Source organism: Pelophylax lessonae (assembly GCF_965119305.1).
Source record: "Pelophylax lessonae genome assembly, chromosome: 1".
Taxonomy (NCBI): Eukaryota; Metazoa; Chordata; class Amphibia; order Anura; family Ranidae; genus Pelophylax; species Pelophylax lessonae.
In genome coordinates, this window is record NC_138768.1 from 385,299,645 (window position 1) to 385,322,376 (window position 22,732).

General features: G+C 43.8%; 1 protein-coding gene across 12 annotated transcripts in view; it reads right to left on the bottom strand.

The window, feature by feature from the left end:
- Positions 1-22,732, bottom strand: part of PTPRD (protein tyrosine phosphatase receptor type D) — a 1,741,884-nt gene that overhangs the window by 1,330,624 nt on the left and 388,528 nt on the right. For all 12 annotated transcript variants that reach the window (XM_082266411.1, XM_082266413.1, XM_082266423.1 and 9 more), the window contains exon 4: positions 2,929-2,967. The gene's annotated coding sequence lies outside the window, so the exon portion shown is untranslated. The remainder of the gene's footprint in view (positions 1-2,928; positions 2,968-22,732) is intronic.

Genomic DNA, 22,732 nt, shown 5'->3' on the forward strand with positions numbered 1-22,732 from the left:
TGTCGTTATATATGACCACTGGACAGTGAGAGGGACATTGATGCCGTATAAGATATTAATGTTCCATGGATTTAGTGCGAGCCGGAGGTAAGATGCGATGGGTGTCCGCAGAGCCGGTAGTTTAACAGCCTGGTGATGATGGACATCCGGCGTTCTCAACCGAATGTGGTAATCGGCTGCACACTTCCTGTCTCACGGCAGGATGTGCGTCACTACACCGGGCAGAAGCTCGGACCAGTGCATCTTAGTATGGTTGCTGGATTGAGTCAGGGTTTGTTTACTTCCGGCGGACCCCGAGCGGGACGCAGGGGCGCATGCGCCGGCGTCACTATAAATGAAAAAAGACCGGGCCGCACACACGAGCTCTCAGAAGAAGTCGTGAAGACGAAACGTCAGAGCTGGTGTGCGCGGTCGCTCATTATTATACACAGGACGTCCTCCAGGTTTCCTGAGTTTGAAGGAATACTTGATGGTGGTCATCCAGTGCACATATTTTATCTCTATGCCTTCACTCCTTGCCCTCTTGTAAGTAGACATCTGGAGGGGAGAGGGGCTCATGTTGTGTTGTTCTTTTTAATAAATCTTTTGGCGGAATTACACTATTGTTGCCCCCACTTTTGTCCAATTACATGTGCTTTGAACGGAGAGGAATTGAGGAGGAAGGAGCTAGGTGACGTCCAGCAGTGAGTCCTACCCGATGAATGGTGGATATATAATAGAAGGCTCTATTTTCACCGATCTCTGGTGAGTGTTCCATATAAGGGGGGGAGCACCGAAGTGTGGTGGAAGCTTGGTGAATAGTCAAGATACCTCACTCCCCTACCCTGGTTGATGGACTTCATTTGTTGAATCACTGTATGGACTATATGCCTATGCATTATAGGATGTTCTAAGGACTTTTGGGGTTCCACACATTAGTTCTACTTTAGCGCTGCTAGTGTTTTAGATTTATTTTATAGAATTTAAATATTCTACAACACCTTTTTTATCATATGTTATTGTATAGCAGCTGCTTTAAGACTTGTGGTCTTGTAAAAAAGTGTTCCATTACAGTTGCCATCGTTATCATTTAGCCTGTGCGCGGGGTGAGTTAATATATGAGACTAGTTCTTCTGTCATACATATTTTGACTCTTGGATTGCAGAATATGTTAACTGTTTTACATGATAAAGGTACCCATTTAAGGCAGATTATCTTGGTTCTGGGCCTCTCTGTAGACTATGCTGCAGCTAGGCAGTACAGAAAGATCTATAATTTGCCCTATACTTTGCTCTCCTCTTTTGTAAGCATGTCTTAGTAAAGCAATAGGACCCTGATTATAACAGAGTTCTAACACTTCATCTTCTATTCTGTGCAGGGGATTGCAAGAAGAAAATATATAGGCAGTATGTGCTATAAATACATACAAATATGTATGTAAATACATACAAATATGTATGTAATACATATTTTTGCATGAATGCCATGTGTATGCAAACATTAACAAGACACTGTAAAAAAACTCTTAGTATAAAGTACACCCTGCTCTTAGGAATAAGTAATAAAATAAAATATTACTGCCACTGCTGCTCATCAACCAGTGAAAATAATATGCAAAATAAACACAGCGCTAATGACAGTGCAAAAAGATATTCAAATCGTGCTCCAAAATTTTTTATTAGATATATATATGACTGTGCTCCAATAATAATTATAATGGTGTGCCACAACAATGAGTAACAAATATAACCAATATTAGTAATTAATGAATAAAAGTATACTCTTAAAAAATAAATACTCCTATAATTTGACCAATTAATAAGTGTCCAGTGAATGTCCAGTGGAAAAAGCGTGACTGGTGCTCAAAAAAATTATTCCAAGTGACTTCTTATTGTGTTGTGACTCGTGGGTCCCGTGTTTTTTCCTCCCCCAACCGTGAGTGAGTTCACTTACCAGAGGGCATGGACCCCTAAAGCTATACAGCATTGGCATCAAAAGAGCTTGAATCTGGTAAGCGGTTGCAGGTGTGGGTTCTCCTTAGAGTCTCCTTTCCAGAGGGCGTGGACCCCTAAAGCTATACAGCATTGGGGTCAAAAGAGCTTGAAACTGGTAAGCGGTTGCAGGTGTGGGTTCTCCTTAGAGTCTCCTTTACTCAATATGGAAAGACAGAAAGCCCCAAATAGTGTAATACGTTCACAAAATTTTTATTAAAATTAAGATGAATCCAAATACACTCACATTTTTTGCAATATAAAATTACTTCTCAGTAGAAATAACTTCCAAGGTGTTCGGGAAGCGGTTCAATCGCGCTGCTGCTGCTGTATGCAGTAACAAGCGGCGTGCGCTCCACCGTACTTCCGCTGGCATTCCACCTTCCCAGAAGTGACGTTTGCCGTTGCTGAGATGACCAGAACATTCACTGGACACTTATTGTTTGGTCAAATTATAGGAGTATTTATTTTTTAATAGTATACTTTTATTCATTAATTACTAATATTGGTTTTATTTGTTACTCATTGTTGTGGCACACTGTTATAATTATTATTGGAGCACAGTCATATATATCTAATAACATTTTTTGGAGCACGATTTGAATATCTTTTTGCACTGTCATTAGCGCTGTGTTTATTTTGCATATTAACAAGACACTGATATTCCTCTAAATTGAACAACATAGTTGCATTGAAATAGTAAATATACTCTAGGGAAAATTTAATTTAGCCCATCATTGTAACTGTACCTGCGTTTTCCAGTTGCTGCTGTGTAATGAATACTCTAAAATTTTGATTACTTTTTTTCTTTAATGACAAACAGTTTTAATGTGAATACAATAAAAGGTAGTTGTGTGCTTTTATAAACATCTGCAAGAGTATCATAAAGAGTGTCTTTCTGGTGTTTTATTCATAATATTATATTGTATGGTTAAACAATGACATTGACTAATCTTACCTGGACTTGTAGTTTTAAAGTGCAGTAAAAGCCTGGGACCTGTAAATAAAACAAATCATATTAAATCAGTGGGAAATTAAACAGAAACAGCACACAAACAAGCCACATGACAGATCAATACCTAAAGTAATTAATAATAATGTACAATGTGATGAATCAATGAAGGCAAACTAATTCAAAGGAAGACTTTGGTTGGGATAAATTTATCACAAAAAAAGAGAGAAACGTGTTTTAGTTACTACAGTCCAACCCAGTAAAATACAGTTCTTGAAACTGCTTGTTTTTGATTAATGGTGAAATGTGGAAGGTGCGCTGATTGTGACCTGTGTGAAGCTGCAATCAACTTTAAACCGAATGAAACAGATGTTGTTGCCGGTGACAGCCAGAAAAACCACTAAAGGTGCCTGATGTCCCGCCACCAGTGTCGCTATGCTTCTTACCAGAAGTCTATAAGAAAAAGGGCAACATCACCTGTTTCATTCGGTTTAAAGTTGATTGACATTTGCTGCTTTTCACTTGAACATTTGTTATTCATTTTTGTGCTATTTGTGCACCTTTGTGTCACATTTTCCACAGATTTGGGTTATTTCACGCGGACGTTTTGCATTTTGTATTTACTGTTCACTTGTACCCAGTTTGTGCTTTGTCACTATTTTCTACCCTTTTTATTGTTCGATTTATACCATATTGTTTATTGCACCATTTGTCTATTCACACATTCAGTATTACACAGTGTTTCTCTATTGTAGAACACCTTTATGTGTTTTTGAGTAATGTTTAATGTTCTTATTATGTTCTATTGTTTTGTTACATTACCATCTTCTTGAATTTACCTGGGAATAATATTGTTCTTTCTGGTGGCTACCCTAATTCTCACTGCCCCAAATTGATACATGAAGAACTTTTCAATCCAGCTCCTTTGTGTCCCTGGAATTCAAAGTAATCTGAAGTACTCTTTAATGGAGAAGCTTTACAAGTTCATCTGTTAAGAAAAGATCTTGTACATGTCTACGGCTTGCTGTCCTGATAGGCTTATCGAATAACAAGGTCTGCAAAGATTTCTGCTAATCCTTCATATGGCACCAATTTTTCAAATTTTCACCTTTGACTCTTTCCATCACTAAGCCTGTTCTCCTGTGTTTCACAGGAGCCACTACATACTTAATCTCCCCCTTAGTATCTCAGGTAGCTTTCCTCTGCTGCACCCTACTGATTAAAAGACATCGTATTTCCAGACCATTGATTTCAACCACAATCTTCCTATCAGATTATGTGTGCATTTGACATATTGTAGGATATTATTTACCTGTAAGAGCCTCCCTTTTATAAGGCTATGAAACTGCTGCTAGATTCCACCATCTTGGATGTGATGTCAGAAAACCTAATATCTTCAACAAAGGAGCTCAAACATGCATTCTGTGTTCTAAAATGCTTCATATGTATGTGCTGTTGGAGTTGTCCCACTTAAAGTCTCAAACACGAAATTCAACAACTATTTATTTACATACATTTTTTAATGAGCACAGATTCACTGTAAGTCGGCGCCTACATTTTTACAGTGTAACCACTGATATAAACTAATACATGTACAAATTTTTTTGCAGATTAGATCATTTTGTTACATCCACTTATGAATAAGACACTCTTAAAAAATTAAGTCTACAGATATTAACTTGGCTATCTAACAGGCAAGATGGAAAATGTAATGGGAAAATTACAAAATATCAGTATTATTTTCTGTCTACAGAGGTTCTTCTAAGAGATCTGTTACAGTCTCCTCTGATAGACCCCGCAGTCATTGTCTAATTCTATTGCATTTCCAAAGAGCTTGTAATGTCTTGTTCCCTGCTAGTGATCAGTGTTTATTTTTTTGCATACCAGGCACTCTACATTTTTATGAAGCATAATATGTTGGGAATATGTCTTTTTTATATTTTTGCTGTAAGAAGAACAGAAAAAAAGTACAGGTCATAGGTTTAGACTATATAATTTAACATATAGATTTCCACCCTTGCCCTGACTGCTTTGACTTGACAATCAATATAAGTAATGAAAAGAACAGTCATGTGTTTTCCCATTGTTCCTTTTAATCACTGTCAGTAAAATGCCATGCCTAGGTAATTTGAAATCCCACAAGGAATAAGTAATTAGTCGGTTTGTATGGTTTTAAAACCCTGAGCAAGAATGTAGAAAAGATTGTTAACGTGGGTTCAAAGGCTAACAGCCATTCAGGAAATCATTAGAATTCTTTTTTATTTTCAGTAGAAAGACTGTAAATGTGGTGTATTTTAATATCCTTTTCTTAATATACAAAATATGAAATTCAGATCCATTGCCCCTGTACAGTGTACACATTAATTGTATATTGTATGATAATATGAAATATATTCCAAAGATAAACTTCAGAAAAACATACAACAAACATGTAACAAACCCACTAATCAGATAGCAGTACAGAAGAAAACAGACAACTGAAAAATAACCCCCCAGTGCATATTTTAAACACTATATTGTTTATTTAAATTCAATTTCTAAATATTTTCAAGGAAATCCCATATTTGGATTTGCATTTGATTTCTGCAAGTATGTGAATTATCTTTTTTTAATAAATTAAGCAACAGAGAAATCCATTGGTAAGGGTACATAATTTTGGGTAACCTGCCCTTAAAGTCAAGCTTCATTCTATTGCATATTGCAAAAGTTCTGGCAATAAAGTTTTCTCACAACATATTTCTTGGTTCTAAATGCATAAGCTAATTTAAAAAATTAAGAAGAATGGCCACTGAATCAAAATATATTGAAACTAATAGATACATTTGATCATCATGAGCACACATAGTTAGCACCATATTGCAAGTAGATGTAATGTTCTGATACTGTACATTTATCCTTCCAAAAAAAGAACATAAAAAAATGAAGATCAAAAACTAAATCATGTCTCTGTTGTTTTTCTTAAAAAGAACCTGTGACCATGCTTTGCACATTTAAATATCACAATATTCCCTGAAGCAGTAAAGGAGCTTTAAAACAAGACCTCACTGACCTCTGTAACTGCAGGAAATGTGAAGCAATTCACAACAAAAAACTGATATTATTCATTTAGTTCTCCCAGCAGTTCAGCTCCCCTCTCCAAGCAGTGAATCAGCAGCCTTGGAGCCTTATATTCCCAAATGCAATAATTTTCAACCAGCAATTTCTGGAACCCTAGCATTTCCCAGAGTTTACGAAAAGTTCATAAAGTGTTTGTAAAAGCAGAAGGTTTTTTTTATCTTAATGCATTCTATGGTGCGTGGCTCTAGTTCCAGCGACCCTGACAGAGCCAGTGGGATAACACCAATGATATTTTTAGCTGTTTGTACAGGTGGCATTCTTAACATGTCCAGTGGTCCTTATAGTGAATTTTGTCTAGAGTTATTCATTTTAAGACAATCACAGAGAACAAGGGGATGCTCTTTACGTCTGAAGGAAAAGAGATTTAATCTCCAAATATGGAAAGGCTTCTTCCAGTAAGAGCTGTGAAAATGTGGAATAGCGTTCTTTAAGAGCTGGTTCTGGCCAGCTCAGTAGATTGTTTTAAAGGAAAAGTATAGGCAAAGCTTTTTGGCTAGCTGGTCAATGCCGGAGACCATCTTGGATTACCAGGAGAAAAGGATTACACAGAAAGGTGTGTATAACAGAGGTTTACAGATAAAAAAGCTTTTCATATATCCCAACCTGCATATGGTTATGGAGACAAAAAAAGCAACCCCCTGACTTTCTGTTTAGATGCAGATATCTGATAAGCTTTCTTTCAACTGGAAGATAAAAGGGCAAGCTGTTGCTGAAATGTCGACCTGGGTCAAGGATGGACTTATGTAACGTATCAACTCTGTTCTTTAATTCTTATCTTTATTACTCTGTAATATTCCCTTTGATTTCCATGTTAGTGTTTTACTTTCTTTGTGAATAAATTGGACCTTTGCTTTTTTGAGCATCGTGTATTTTGTTACAGCTATTATTATTCAGTGCATCACTCAGAGCTTTAACAGAATAACACATCTATAGGAGCAGACAAGATATCTATCTATCTATCTATCTATCTATCTATCTATCTATCTATCTATCTATCTATCTATCTATCTATCTATCTATCTATCTATCTATCTATCTATCTATCTATCTATCTATCTATCTATCTATCTATCTATCTATCTATCTATCTATCTATCTATCTAGTATATATTGTATCATGGGAAGAAACACCTCAACTTAGGGGATACTTTTTTCTTAATTTATCATCAGTATATTCCTCAATAACTTTAAAGGGAGTTCCTAAAGCCACACTCTGAGGCTTGTTATTCTAAAAGGCCTTTTAAAAAAATAAAAGCAGAAAAAATAAAATACAAAGTTAGACTCAAACCCAGCAGCAGATAATAAATCAGAATTATTTTATCTCAGAACAGAAATAGACATTTGTCTTACTTACCAAGCAGAAAACTATCTTCACTATCTTGGGTACAACACAAATTTTATGTCAAGAGGAACAAACCTGACTCTGTGCTAGTTTCTAGACTTAGAGTCTAGAAACATTAAACACAATAATGGTCTCAAATATATCAAAATATTCAATGGGTTATGGGTAGTGTTGAGCGAACACGGACTGTATTATTCGTGTTCGTACCGAATAATTGGATTTTTTTTACCCGAACACGGACACGGACACTTTACTGTATGTTCGGGTAAAAATCCGTGTTCGGTCGTTTTATTTCCGGGTTTTGCATGCTTTGGCGCTCTTTTCATGGCGGGCTTTCAACAGCCAATCAACAATCGTTTAACTGGTGTGCCTTAAGCCATCCCAGCCATGCCTGCAAATGTCTTAGTAGCTGTGATTGGCCGTCTGAAGCATGTGACCAAGTCTTTATAAGTTCGAGGCAGCCGCCGCAGCAGCGTCATTCTGCTGCTTAGCTAAGGGACAGAGCACACATCAATGTGCTGGCTGCTGATTAGGGAAAGATAGGCAGGAAAAAAACATTTGTGTCCGGATAGAATTGAGGGACAGGTCGGAGTGTTTAGGCAGGGCGAGTTGTAGGCATTTTAGGGATAGAGTCTGCTGAATTATAGGGTCAGTGTCTTCTACAAACTACAATCGATATTGCTGTGTGGGGGGTGGGGTGAATCTGCACTCAATCCTGATCTACGATCTCTTCTCAATCCTGTTAGGGACAGAGTCTGCTGAATTTTAGGGAAACTGTGTTCTACAAACTACAATCGATATTGCTGTGTGGTGTGGGATTGGAGATAGGCAGGTGTCAGTGATCCACATCCATTTTTCTGTGTGTGAGCTGCAGTGAACACAATCTTTTTGGGCTGCAGTGAACACAATCTTTTTGGGCTGCAGTGAACACAATCTTTTTGGGCTGCAGTGAACACAATCTTTTTGGGCTGCAGTGAACACAATCTTTTTGGGGTGCAGTGAACAAAATCTTTTTGGGGTGCAGTGAACACAATCCTTTTTGGTGTGCAGTGAACACAATCTTTGTGGGGTGCAGTGAACAAAATCCTTTGTGGGGTGCAGTGAACACAATCTTTTTGGGGTGCAGTGAACAAAATCCTTTTTGGGGTGCAGTGAACAACATCCTTTTTGGGGTGCAGTGAACACAATCTTTTTGGGGTGCAGTGAACAAAATCCTTTGTGGGGTGCAGTGAACACAATCTTTTTGGGGTGCAGTGAACACAATCTTTTTGGGGTGGAGTGAACAACATCCTTTTTGGGGTGCAGTGAACAAAATCCTTTTTGGGGTGCAGTGAACAAAATCATTTTTGGGGTGCAGTGAACACAATCTTTTTGGGGTGCAGTGAACACAATCTTTGTGGGGTGCAGTGAACACAATCTTTTTGGGGTGGAGTGAACAACATCCTTTTTGGGGTGCAGTGAACAACATCCTTTTTGGGGTGCAGTGAACACAATCTTTTTGGGGTGCAGTGAACACAATCTTTGTGGGGTACAGTGAACAGAATCTTTGTGGGGTGCAGTGAACACAATCTTTGGGGGGTACAGTGAACACAATCTTTTTGGGGTGCAGTGAACACAATCTTTGTGGGGTGCAGTGAACACAATCTTTTTGGGGTGGAGTGAACAAAATCATTTTTGGGGTGCAGTGAACAACATCCTTTTTGGGGTGCAGTGATCAAAATCCTTTTTGGGGTGCAGTGAACACAATCTTTTTGGGGTGCAGTGAACAAAATCCTTTGTGGGGTGCAGTGAACAGAATCTTTGTGGGGTGCAGTGAACACAATCTTTGGGGGGGTACAGTGAACACAATCTTTTTGGGGTGCAGTGAACACAATCTTTGTGGGGTACAGTGAACAGAATCTTTGTGGGGTGCAGTGAACACAATCTTTGGGGGGTACAGTGAACACAATCTTTTTGGGGTGCAGTGAACACAATCTTTGGGGGGTACAGTGAACACAATCTTTTTGGGGTGCAGTGAACACAATCTTTGTGGGGTGCAGTGAACACAATCTTTGGGGGGGTACAGTGAACACAATCTTTTTGGGGTGCAGTGAACAACATCCTTTTAGGGTGCAGTGAACACAATCTTTGTGGGGTGCAGTGAACAACATCCTTTTAGGGTGCAGTGAACACAATCTTTGTGGGGTACAGTGAACAGAATCTTTGTGGGGTGCAGTGAACACAATCTTTGGGGGGTACAGTGAACACAATCTTTGTGAGGTGCAGTGAACACAATCTTTGTGGGGTGCAGTGAACACAATCATTGTGGGGTGCAGTGAACTCAATCTTTGTGGGGTACAGTGAACACAATCTCATACTTCTGAAGATTTGAGGGTGCTGCCTGTTCCATACTCCCCCTACTCCTCATCTAGCCTTTTAGGGGTACAAACAATAGTAATTGGGGCCTAGTGTGGTTGTGTACGTGTGATATACATAAACTTTTTTTGGATCATATTTTCTATTCCGCTATTTAATCAAAAACCTTTGGGGATCAGTTAAATTGGGGGATAGTCTGTGTTGGTACGTGTGAGAGAGATCCACCTTTCCAAGTTGTTGGGGTTCATCTCATACTTCTGAAGGTTTGAGGGTGCTGCCTGTTCCATACCCCCCCTACTCCTCATCTAGCCTTTTAGGGGTACAAACAATAGTAATTGGGGCCTAGTGTGGTTGTGTACGTGTGATATACATACACTTTTTTTGGATCATATTTTCTATTCCGCTATTTAATCAAAAACCTTTGGGGATCAGTTAAATTGGGGGATAGTCTGTGTTGGTACGTGTGAGAGAGATCCACCTTTCCAAGTTGTTGGGGTTCATCTCATACTTCTGAAGGTTTGAGGGTGCTGCCTGTTCCATACCCCCCCTACTCCTCATCTAGCCTTTTAGGGGTACAAACAATAGTAATTGGGGCCTAGTGTGGTTGTGTACGTGTGATATACATACACTTTTTTTGGATCATATTTTCTATTCCGCTATTTAATCAAAAACCTTTGGGGATCAGTTAAATTGGGGGATAGTCTGTGTTGGTACGTGTGAGAGAGATCCACCTTTCCAAGTTGTTGGGGTTCATCTCATACTTCTGAAGGTTTGAGGGTGCTGCCTGTTCCATACCCCCCCTACTCCTCATCTAGCCTTTTAGGGGTACAAACAATAGTCATTGGGGCCTAGTGTGGTTGTGTACGTGTGATATACATACACTTTTTTTGGATCATATTTTCTATTCCGCTATTTAATCAAAAACCTTTGGGGATCAGTTAAATTGGGGGATAGTCTGTGTTGGTACGTGTGAGAGAGATCCACCTTTCCAAGTTGTTGGGGTTCATCTCATACTTCTGAAGGTTTGAGGGTGCTGCCTGTTCCATACCCCCCCTACTCCTCATCTAGCCTTTTAGGGGTACAAACAATAGTAATTGGGGCCTAGTGTGGTTGTGTACGTGTGATATACATACACTTTTTTTGGATCATATTTTCTATTCCGCTATTTAATCAAAAACCTTTGGGGATCAGTTAAATTGGGGGATAGTCTGTGTTGGTACGTGTGAGAGAGATCCACCTTTCCAAGTTGTTGGGGTTCATCTCATACTTCTGAAGGTTTGAGGGTGCTGCCTGTTCCATACCCCCCCTACTCCTCATCTAGCCTTTTAGGGGTACAAACAATAGTAATTGGGGCCTAGTGTGGTTGTGTACGTGTGATATACATACACTTTTTTTGGATCATATTTTCTATTCCGCTATTTAATCAAAAACCTTTGGGGATCAGTTAAATTGGGGGATAGTCTGTGTTGGTACGTGTGAGAGAGATCCACCTTTCCAAGTTGTTGGGGTTCATCTCATACTTCTGAAGGTTTGAGGGTGCTGCCTGTTCCATACTCCCCCTACTCCTCATCTAGCCTTTTAGGGGTACAAACAATAGTAATTGGGGCCTAGTGTGGTTGTGTACGTGTGATATACATACACTTTTTTTGGATCATATTTTCTATTCCGCTATTTAATCAAAAACCTTTGGGGATCAGTTAAATTGGGGGATAGTCTGTGTTGGTACGTGTGAGAGAGATCCACCTTTCCAAGTTGTTGGGGTTCATCTCATACTTCTGAAGGTTTGAGGGTGCTGCCTGTTCCATACTCCCCCTACTCCTCATCTAGCCTTTTAGGGGTACAAACAATAGTAATTGGGGCCCAGTGTGGTTGTGTACGTGTGATATACATACACTTTTTTTGGATCATATTTTCTATTCCGCTATTTAATCAAAAACCTTTGGGGATCAGTTAAATTGGGGGATAGTCTGTGTTGGTACGTGTGAGAGAGATCCACCTTTCCAAGTTGTTGGGGTTCATCTCATACTTCTGAAGGTTTGAGGGTGCTGCCTGTTCCATACCCCCCCTACTCCTCATCTAGCCTTTTAGGGGTACAAACAATAGTAATTGGGGCCTAGTGTGGTTGTGTACGTGTGATATACATACACTTTTTTTGGATCATATTTTCTATTCCGCTATTTAATCAAAAACCTTTGGGGATCAGTTAAATTGGGGGATAGTCTGTGTTGGTACGTGTGAGAGAGATCCACCTTTCCAAGTTGTTGGGGTTCATCTCATACTTCTGAAGGTTTGAGGGTGCTGCCTGTTCCATACCCCCCCTACTCCTCATCTAGCCTTTTAGGGGTACAAACAATAGTAATTGGGGCCTAGTGTGGTTGTGTACGTGTGATATACATACACTTTTTTTGGATCATATTTTCTATTCCGCTATTTAATCAAAAACCTTTGGGGATCAGTTAAATTGGGGGATAGTCTGTGTTGGTACGTGTGAGAGAGATCCACCTTTCCAAGTTGTTGGGGTTCATCTCATACTTCTGAAGGTTTGAGGGTGCTGCCTGTTCCATACTCCCCCTACTCCTCATCTAGCCTTTTAGGGGTACAAACAATAGTAATTGGGGCCTAGTGTGGTTGTGTACGTGTGATATACATACACTTTTTTTGGATCATATTTTCTATTCCGCTATTTAATCAAAAACCTTTGGGGATCAGTTAAATTGGGGGATAGTCTGTGTTGGTACGTGTGAGAGAGATCCACCTTTCCAAGTTGTTGGGGTTCATCTCATACTTCTGAAGGTTTGAGGGTGCTGCCTGTTCCATACTCCCCCTACTCCTCATCTAGCCTTTTAGGGGTACAAACAATAGTAATTGGGGCCTAGTGTGGTTGTGTACGTGTGATATACATACACTTTTTTTGGATCATATTTTCTATTCCGCTATTTAATCAAAAACCTTTGGGGATCAGTTAAATTGGGGGATAGTCTGTGTTGGTACGTGTGAGAGAGATCCACCTTTCCAAGTTGTTGGGATTCATCTCATACTTCTGAAGGTTTGAGGGTGCTGCCTGTTCCATACTCCCCCTACTCCTCATCTAGCCTTTTAGGGGTACAAACAATAGTAATTGGGGCCCAGTGTGGTTGTGTACGTGTGATATACATACACTTTTTTTGGATCATATTTTCTATTCCGCTATTTAATCAAAAACCTTTGGGGATCAGTTAAATTGGGGGATAGTCTGTGTTGGTACGTGTGAGAGAGATCCACCTTTCCAAGTTGTTGGGGTTCATCTCATACTTCTGAAGGTTTGAGGGTGCTGCCTGTTCCATACTCCCCCTACTCCTCATCTAGCCTTTTAGGGGTACAAACAATAGTAATTGGGGCCCAGTGTGGTTGTGTACGTGTGATATACATACACTTTTTTTGGATCATATTTTCTATTCCGCTATTTAATCAAAAACCTTTGGGGATCAGTTAAATTGGGGGATAGTCTGTGTTGGTACGTGTGAGAGAGATCCACCTTTCCAAGTTGTTGGGGTTCATCTCATACTTCTGAAGGTTTGAGGGTGCTGCCTGTTCCATACCCCCCCTACTCCTCATCTAGCCTTTTAGGGGTACAAACAATAGTAATTGGGGCCTAGTGTGGTTGTGTACGTGTGATATACATACACTTTTTTTGGATCATATTTTCTATTCCGCTATTTAATCAAAAACCTTTGGGGATCAGTTAAATTGGGGGATAGTCTGTGTTGGTACGTGTGAGAGAGATCCACCTTTCCAAGTTGTTGGGGTTCATCTCATACTTCTGAAGGTTTGAGGGTGCTGCCTGTTCCATACCCCCCCTACTCCTCATCTAGCCTTTTAGGGGTACAAACAATAGTAATTGGGGCCTAGTGTGGTTGTGTACGTGCGAGATACATACACTTTTTTTGATCATATTTCCTATTCCGCTATTCAATAAAAACCTTTGAGGATCAATTGAATTGCGGGATAGTCTGTGTCGGTACGTGTGAGATCCACCTTTCCAAGTTTTTGGGGTTCATCTCATACTTCTGAAGATTTGAGGGTGCTGCCTGTTCCATACTCCTCCTCCTACTCCTCATCCATCCTTTTAGGGGTACAAACAATAGTAATTGGGGCCTAGTGTGGTTGTGTACGTGCGAGATACATACACTTTTTTTATCATATTTCCTATTCCGCTATTCAATAAAAACCTTTGAGGATCAATTGAATTGCGGGATAGTCTGTGTCGGTACGTGTGAGATCCACCTTTCCAAGTTTTTGGGGTTCATCTCATACTTCTGAAGATTTGAGGGTGCTGTCTGTTCCATACTCCTCCTACTCCTCATCCATCCTTTTAGGGGTAGAAACAATAGTAATTGGGGCCTAGTGTGGTTTTGTACGTGCGAGATACATACACTTTTTTGGATCATATTTCCTATTCCGCTATTCAATAAAAACCTTTCTAGGGCAAGATCTTAAATTACAGAAATATGAGGAGACCGTCAAATAAGGGCCGTGGCCTGGGTCGTGGTGCTGCTGGTAGAGCTCCTGTTGCAAGGAGAGGACGTGGTCGATCTGTGCCAGCTACACGCACAAGTGAAACACCTTCCTCAAGTGTGAGTAGGCGACAGAACCTGCATCAGTATTTGGTAGGGCATCAAACGCCCCTAGAAGTGATGAGGCCAGAACAAGTTGAGGCGATAGTAGATTGGTTTGCTGCTGACAGTGCCTCCAGTTCCTTCACATTGTCTCCCACCCAGTCTACTGCAGAAAGGTCAGAGTTGGCACCTGCAGCCAATGTCCAACCGTCTTTCACCTCACCCCCTTGCAAATCAGGCCAGCAGTCTGAGCCCCAAGCCATACAGCAGTCTCTTATTCTTTTTGAGGACTCTGTCAGCAGGGTTTCCCAGGGCCATCCACCTAGCCCTGCCCCAGAAGTGGAAGAGATTGAGTGCAGCGATGCCCAACCACTTATTTCTCAAGATGAGTACATGCAAGGATCATCGCAGCACGTCTCCGATGATGACGAAACGCAGGTGCCAACTGCTGCGGCGTTCAGCATTGTGGAGACCGACAAGGAGGGCAGGGGTGAAGACTGGGTGGAAGATGATGTGGAGGACGATGAGGTCCTCGACCCCACATGGAATGAACGTCATGCAGGTGACCTGAGTAGTTTGGAGGAAGAGGCGGTGGTCGCACAGAGCCACCAGCACAGCAGAAGAGGGAGCAGGGTGCAGAAGCGGAGCGGCCGTGCCCTAGACACTACGCCCGCTACTGCCCAACGCAGCAAGGGAACGAGCGCACCAAAGTCAGCTCAAAGGAGTTCTCTAGCGTGGAAGTTCTTTAGAAAATGTGCTGATGACAGGACACGAGTGGTTTGCACCCTGTGCAATCAGAGCTTGAAGCGAGGCATAAACCTTCTCAACCTGAGCACAACCTGCATGATCAGGCATCTAAGTGCAAAGCACGAGCTGCAGTGGAGTACACACCTTCAAAACCAAGAAACGTCTCTGGCTCATCCTGCTTCCTCTTCTGCTGCAGTCTCGGCCGCTCCAGCCACATCTGTAGTGATACCGGCACCTGCCACCCCGCAAACAGACGATCTGTCAGCAACACCACCACCTGGGTCACCAACAACCATCTCCACAATGTCCCGTGGAAGCGTTCAGCTTTCCATCTCCCAAACACTTGAGAGGAAGAGGAAGTACCCCCCTACCCACCCGCGATCCCTGGCCCTGAATGCCAGCATTTCAAAATTATTGGCCTTTGAAATGCTGTCATTCCGTCTGGTGGAGACGCACAGTTTTAAAAACCTTATGTCGGTGGCTGTCCCACAGTACGTCGTGCCCAGCCGCCACTACTTTTCCAGGCAAGCCATCCCTTCCCTGCACAACCAAGTGGGGGAAAATATCAGGTGTGCACTGCGCAACGCCATCTGTGCCAAGGTCCACCTAACTACGGATACGTGGACCAGTAAGCACGGTCAGGGGCGTTATATCTCCCTAACGGCACACTGGGTAAATGCAGTGGCGGATGGGCCTGAGGCGGATAGCAATTTGGCGCATGTCCTTCCACCACCGAGGATTGCAGGGCGCTTCAGTTTGCCTCCTGTTCCTAACTCCTCCTACTCCGCTTCCTCATCCTCTACCGCCTCCTCATCCGGACAGCGTAACACCTTCACCACCAACTTCAGCACGGCCAGGGGTAAACGACAGCAGGCAGTTTTACAACTTGCCTGTTTGGGGGACAAACCACACACCGCGCAGGAGTTGTGGAGGAGCATGGAACAGCAGACAAATGAGTGGTTGCTGCCAGCGAGCCTCAAGCCCGGCCTGGTGGTGTGCGATAACGGGCGAAATCTCATAGCAGCTCTGGGCCTAGCCGGTTTGACGCACATCCCTTGCCTGGCGCATGTGCTGAATTTGGTGGTGCAGAGGTTCCTTAAAAACTACCCCGATATGTCAGAGCTGCTGCAGAAAGTGCGGGCCGTTTGTGCGCACTTTCGGCGTTCTCACCCTGCTGCTGCTCGCCTGGCAGCGCTGCAGCGTAACTTCGGCCTTCCCGCTCACCGCCTCATATGTGACGTGCCCACAAGGTGGAACTCCACCTTGCACATGCTGGAAAGACTGTGCGAGCAGCAGCAGGCCATAGTGGAGTTTCAGCTGCAGCACGCACGCGTGAGTCGCTCTGCGGAACAGCACCACTTCACCACCAATAACTGGGCCTCCATGCGAGACCTGTGTGCCTTGTTGCGCTGTTTTGAGTACTCCACCAACATGGCCAGTGGCAATGACGCCGTTCTCAGCTTAACTATCCCACTTCTATGCCTCCTTGAAAAAACAATTCGGGCGATGATGGAAGAGGATGTGGCACAGGATGAGGAGGAGGAGGAGGATGAAGAGGTAACATTTCCAAGGCTTTCAGGGCAGTCATTCGCAAGGGGCTCCGAGGGTGGGTTCCTGCACACGCAAACGCCAGGGACGCAATTGTCCAGCAGGGGCACAGTTCTGGAGGATGAGGAGGATGAGGAGGAGGAGGAGCTGGAGGAGGAGATGGAACCATGTTCACAGCAGGGTGGCACCCAGGCCAGCTCATGGCCATCACTGGTGCGTGGCTGGGGGGATACAGAGGACACGGACGATACACCTCCCACAGAGGACAGCCTTTCGTTGCCTCTGGGCAGCCTGGCACACATGAGCGATTACATGCTGCAGTGTCTCCACAACGACCGCCGAGTTGCCCACATTCTAACTTGTGCTGATTACTGGGTGGCCACGCTGCTGGATCCCCGTTACAAGGACAACGTACCGTCCTTAATTCACTCACTGGAGCGCGATCGCAAGATGCGCGAGTACAAGCGCACGCTGGTAGACGCCATGCTGCTGGCATTCCCATCTGACAGCGGGGCCACAGTGGAAGCACAAGGCAGAGGAGGAGGAGGAGGAGGTCGCCAACGCAACCAGGGCACCGCCAGCACCTCAGAAGGCAGGGTTAGCATGGCCGAAATGTGGAAAAGCTTTGTCAGCACGCCACAACAAACAGCAGCACCAGCAGCTCAGATGGAACGTCTTAGCAGGAGGCAGCATTTTACCAACATGGTGGAGCAGTATGTGTGCACACGCCTACATGTAGTGAATGACGGGTCTGCCCCCTTCAACTTCTGGGTCTCCAAATTGGGCACATGGCCCGAGCTTGCCCTTTACGCCTTGGAGGTGCTGGCGTGCCCTGCAGCCAGTGTATTATCTGAACGGGTATTTAGCACGGCTGGGGGCGTTATAACAGACAAGCGCAGCCGCCTGTCCAGAGACAATGTGGACAAGCTCACGTTCATTAAAATGAACCAGGCATGGATCCCACGGGACTTTTCCGTACCTTATGCAGAATAGCAATGGATACCGACCTTACCCACCCATTGTTCCATTTTTGCTCTTTCTCACTCTTTTGGGGTGTACCCTCATTTAAAATTTTTGAAAAGAAGCAGTGTTGGCTACCTCGTCCTCCTCCTCAGGGCCAGATTAATGTAGGGGCTATTGGAGCTGCAGCTCCAGGCCCCTACCTTTTATATAGGCCCCGGGTTGGCCATATTCACTGTTACCGCTCTTCTGTCACTTGTAAACACAGAAGTCTGGCTTCTATGCTCGCTTCCCCAGGCAGCACCCTCAGAACCTCCCCACACAGCGTGAAGGCCGGACAAGGAGGGACAGTTGGCGATGCATGGATGTGTTTATGGGCTTCAGAGACAGCATCCCATGTTGAATTAGGCATGCATGGCTGCACCCTTCCTCCTCTGGGTGCATGGCAAGGCACGGCCCTTAAGGCCCTTCAAAATCCTCAGCACCAAGCCCATGATGCTGTTAATCCGGCCCTGGTCCTCCTCCACCGCCGCTTCCACCTACACCGCCCATAGGTGTGCGCAGCCTATTGCATTAAGGTGTGCACCCCAAAGTTGAAATACACATGCATGTGTTTGCCAGCAGGGAGAGTAATGTATCGGGGCCATGTACCTGTAGGCAAGGAGAAATAGAGCAGAGCAGGTCCCAGGGAGATCTTTCCCATCTCCTCACTGGCAATGCTATGTGCCCTAGGTGATTAGGGTGTGCCCAGGCACACCCAGCACACCCTGTGCGCACGCCTATGTCACCGCCACATCCACCACCACCTCAACCTCCCTCCTACTCCATATGGGCCTCGTCCTTCAGAGATGAAGAAGAACATTGTTTTATTTTTCTGTTTTTTTTTGTTGTTTTAAGTTATTTCCCTATCCACATTTGTTTGCAGAGCACTTGCCATGCTCTTAATTACGTTTTGCTGCCATTTGCAGCACTCTAGCCCTTTCCTTTGGTGTTTTAGAGCCATTTTAGTGCCTTAAAGTTCGGGTCCCCATTGACTTCAATGGGGTTCGGTGTCCGGGAAAAGTTCGGTAAAAGTCCGGGACACGGACCCGGACTTTTTTTTAAAGTTCGGCCGAACCCGTCGAACACGGACATCTAGGTGTCCGCTCAACCCTAGTTATGGGCTCTTCCCTGTGAAAGGACCCATATATAGCTCTGTAGAATAGAAAACATTTTAAACCAGTTTAAATTAGTTATACATATCTTCATAACAGCAAAACAAGTTTTTGTGCACTCCTGGGAATAGTCCCACAATTTCCCACTGCCATTTGTTTTTCACTTACTGTATATAGCCCAGGCAATGTTTTTTTAAAAAAAAAAAAAAATACTACACAACAAAATGACAGCTCTGGGCCTTAGTTGAAACCATTTCTTCTACATATACCTTTTGACCTAGGCTGCAATATATCTTAAAGTGCCCCCTATGCTACATTTGCCTATATTACAATCCAATGATAATGTTTGTGCAAACTGTAAATCAATTATCAATTGACTAATACTTTGCTCAAATTCAGTTCATGTCCTTACCTATTGTAACCAGACACAAATCCAGTATTCCCCTGCTTTTTTAAATGTAATCCTCTCAAAACAATCAAAATATTTAATAGAAAAAAAACTAAGAACACAACAGGCGTACAAAATGGATAACATTGTCGGGCATGCTACTTGAATAAACATTACCTAAAATAATTCCTCTTTGTTCATCAATTTATTGAAAAAAAAAAAAAAAAACATGTAAAACAAAACACTATAGCAGTTATTCAGTTACTATAATTATGAACTTTAAAAGCACATGCCTGACACAAGAGGAATGATAGGCTGGTACTAATAAAGATTAGCTTATACATTTACAGTTTATGCGTAACTAAGATCCCAGACAGTATGTTAGGTGCGTATGCCAGATAGCTTGCTAAAATTTGTTATAAATGGTTATAGTCCAACTCCACCAAACTTATGAGCTTAGCTCTGCCCCCGCTTTTATCATCATGAAGCAGGCGTTGGTCTCCCAGCTGGGCTCCTGCAAGACCCTTTCACTTGGTACTTGAAAAAGCCAGCACAGAACCCCATACATATTCCGCAGAGTTTATTTATTAAACATAAATTGACCCAGTGTACAGAAGAAAGCTAATTTGTTTAGGCTTACAAAGCCTAAAGCCTAGTACACATGGGCTGAATATAGGGAGGCATTGGCGGGTTCAATAGAAATCGGCTGACATTCAGCCCGTGTGTTGTGGGTCGGTCCGACAGAAGTTCAGCCATTTGTTGAGAGCACTGATGAGAGTGTCCTGGCAGGGGGGCCATCCCCCTGTCAGAAAACAAAAGCACAGAAGGGGAAATCACTGTACTAACCCCAGTTTGTTAGTACAGTGGCTCCTCCTGAGCTGTCAGTTTTTTTTTCATTCAGACGTGCTAGGTTGAACGAAAAAAAAAATACTAGTTTGTATGAGTTTTTACATATAGCTAGCTTTCTGCTGTATACTACAACATTTTTCTTTTAATATACTGTATTAACTCTGCAGAGTATGCATGGACCTCAGTGCTGACTTTTTAAAGCCAAAATTCAGCCAAAATAAATACTGTTGTAACTTGTAAAGGGTAGAAAGATTTTAGTGTATTGTTCCAGCATAGACAGCAGTGAAATATTATATATTAGTAGGCCCTTTCCACTCTCAATGGCTTTTTGAGCGGAAAAAGCGGCCCGATTACTATCTGGGGACGGTGCGGCCTTGTAGCGATCGGAAGCCGCGGCCTCGCCTGAACAGGCCGCGACCAGCCATCTGGAGTATTACAGGCATTAGCTGGCCCAAACTGCTAGCCATCCACCTCAGTGAACACTGGGAGTTTCCTCCCTGATGCACCCCTTGGGCCTACTCACCATAACAAGCCGCAGCCTTGCCTAAAATCACTGCGATCGCGGCGGGGGGGCCCAGAGTGCCCACACCGCACCCCCAGGCCTCCACAACCATCAACACACCCCCAGAGGCCCACCTGGACCACCTCCATTGGGCACATACCTCTCTGGTGGCGGCGGACGCCCGGGTGCCCCAGTAGCGGATTTGGGGCCTACTTAGCAGCCACAGCCGTGGCCTTTCCACATCGGCAGTGAGACCTGGCAGCCGGAGTTCCGGTAAGCGGCAGTGATCCTCCCTCAGGAGCCCTATGATCCCATCCTCCGCTCCTCTGCCATAACACCGAGCTGCACACCCCAAGGACTTATAACTCCCTCCAGTTTAAATCAAGGGGCCACCCGCCATCTTGGCTGCACAAGGTGTTATAACATCAGCCCTTCATCCCTGCACTAACTATCTGATTCTGGACATTTACTTACTAGTCCCACACAGCTGTTTCCAGACTCAAAGACCCATATCCTCCTCAGCTACCAGCTCAACCTCTCCTATGGCGACGAGTGTGGTGTCTTCTAGGCAAGACATGACAGCCTAGAGCTCCGCATCTCTGGGGTTAAGACAGCCTAGCCGCATCGAGTCACCGACACCTGCTTTACCTCTAACAGACCCAACTGCCCGTCCGACCTGAGATGGTATACGGGGGCACCAAGTCAAAAATAAAAACTAAATCCATCCGGGACGTGCTAATCAAGTCATCTTCCAAGATGGCGGGCCCGCCATCTTCCAGATCACCTCACACTCCCTCTTGTGTGCATTCCTCGGCCCATCCAAAGGAGGGGAAATTTGACCCTGACTTTGGACTGACCCCACTTATACTCCGGGCGACACTTCGCAAACTGACCTCCTCCAGAAATTTGAGCGGATGCTCACCCGGGCCCTGAAAACAACCTCAGATGCCATAACGGACAGGCTCACACATGAAATTAGGGAAGTGGGCCACCGCACTACTGTACTGGAATAGCGTACTGAAGAGCTAGAGGTAGTGACAGGCAACCATGCTGAGGAGCTTGAGACTCTCAAAGAGGAGAACCTGACCCTACAATCCCGCTTGGAGGACTTCGAGAACAGGGCCAGGAGATCCAATATCCGGATCAGGGGTATCCCTGAATCGGTAGAGGACCTTCAATCCACCATAATGGCACTTTTTCAGGAGCTAGCCCCTTCTATACCAATTGAGCGGTTGGAAATGGACAGGATTCATAGATCCCTAGCCCTTCGCTCTGACGATGGACCCCCAAGAGATATAATAGTGAAACTTCATTATTTCTGCTCCAAGGAGCAACTCATGGCAGCAGCCCGCAATCGGGAAGCTTTAAACTTTCAGGGACATCGCTACCAATTATTTCAAGACTTATCACCAACCACCCTTGCTAAGCGCAAAGCTATGAAACCTCACTTGCTCACCCTGCAACACCATAAGATCATCTACCGCTGGATCTTTCCCTTCGCGGTTCGTTTTTCTTACAAAGGTACCTCCTTCCAATGTAAGTCATCCGAAGACCTGCAACACGTTTTCTGGGAACTTCACTTGACACCCCCAGAACAATCGACAGAAGGCTCTAGACGTCGAGCTGCATCCACCTCACCACAGGAAACGCAAGCCCATGCTGGCCAAGATGCCCAGCCAGGAATCCACAAGAGAGGCCGATACTCTTCACCAACTCCACGTCCTGTCCAAGCTCCAGAAGACTCCATGGACTGATGGGACACCATGCCGCACACCAGCTTCCCAATGCCTCGGCGAGCGCTTTGCTGCCCTGCCAACCCCTTTGGGCACCACGGTACTGGTGTCCCCTTGAAACAGTAACTATGACCCCCTTTTTTTTTTTTCTCTCTCTCTTCCTCTCATGCTAGCAGCCGTTTATGCTGCTCAATGCACTCTTACCAGGCACTTGTGGTTGTTTAATTATCTCCACATTGACCCCCCCTATGCTGATCGCAAACTGCCCACAGATGGGTTGTAGTAGTTCTCACTATACCTTCTGAGCAAGCTTACTAAAAGTTTGCCTTGCCGCTTTCTCTTCCCCCAACACCATCGCTGCCTGTTCTGAGTGCATTGGTATGCTGTAGGCACTCGGGGCTTAATACCCTGGTTGCCTACTTATGATTATATAGTTGGGTATAACTGTCCACCCTAATAAGTTTTATTGTTCAGAGTTTACTGTATGACTGACTCGAATTACATACATTATTACATTATA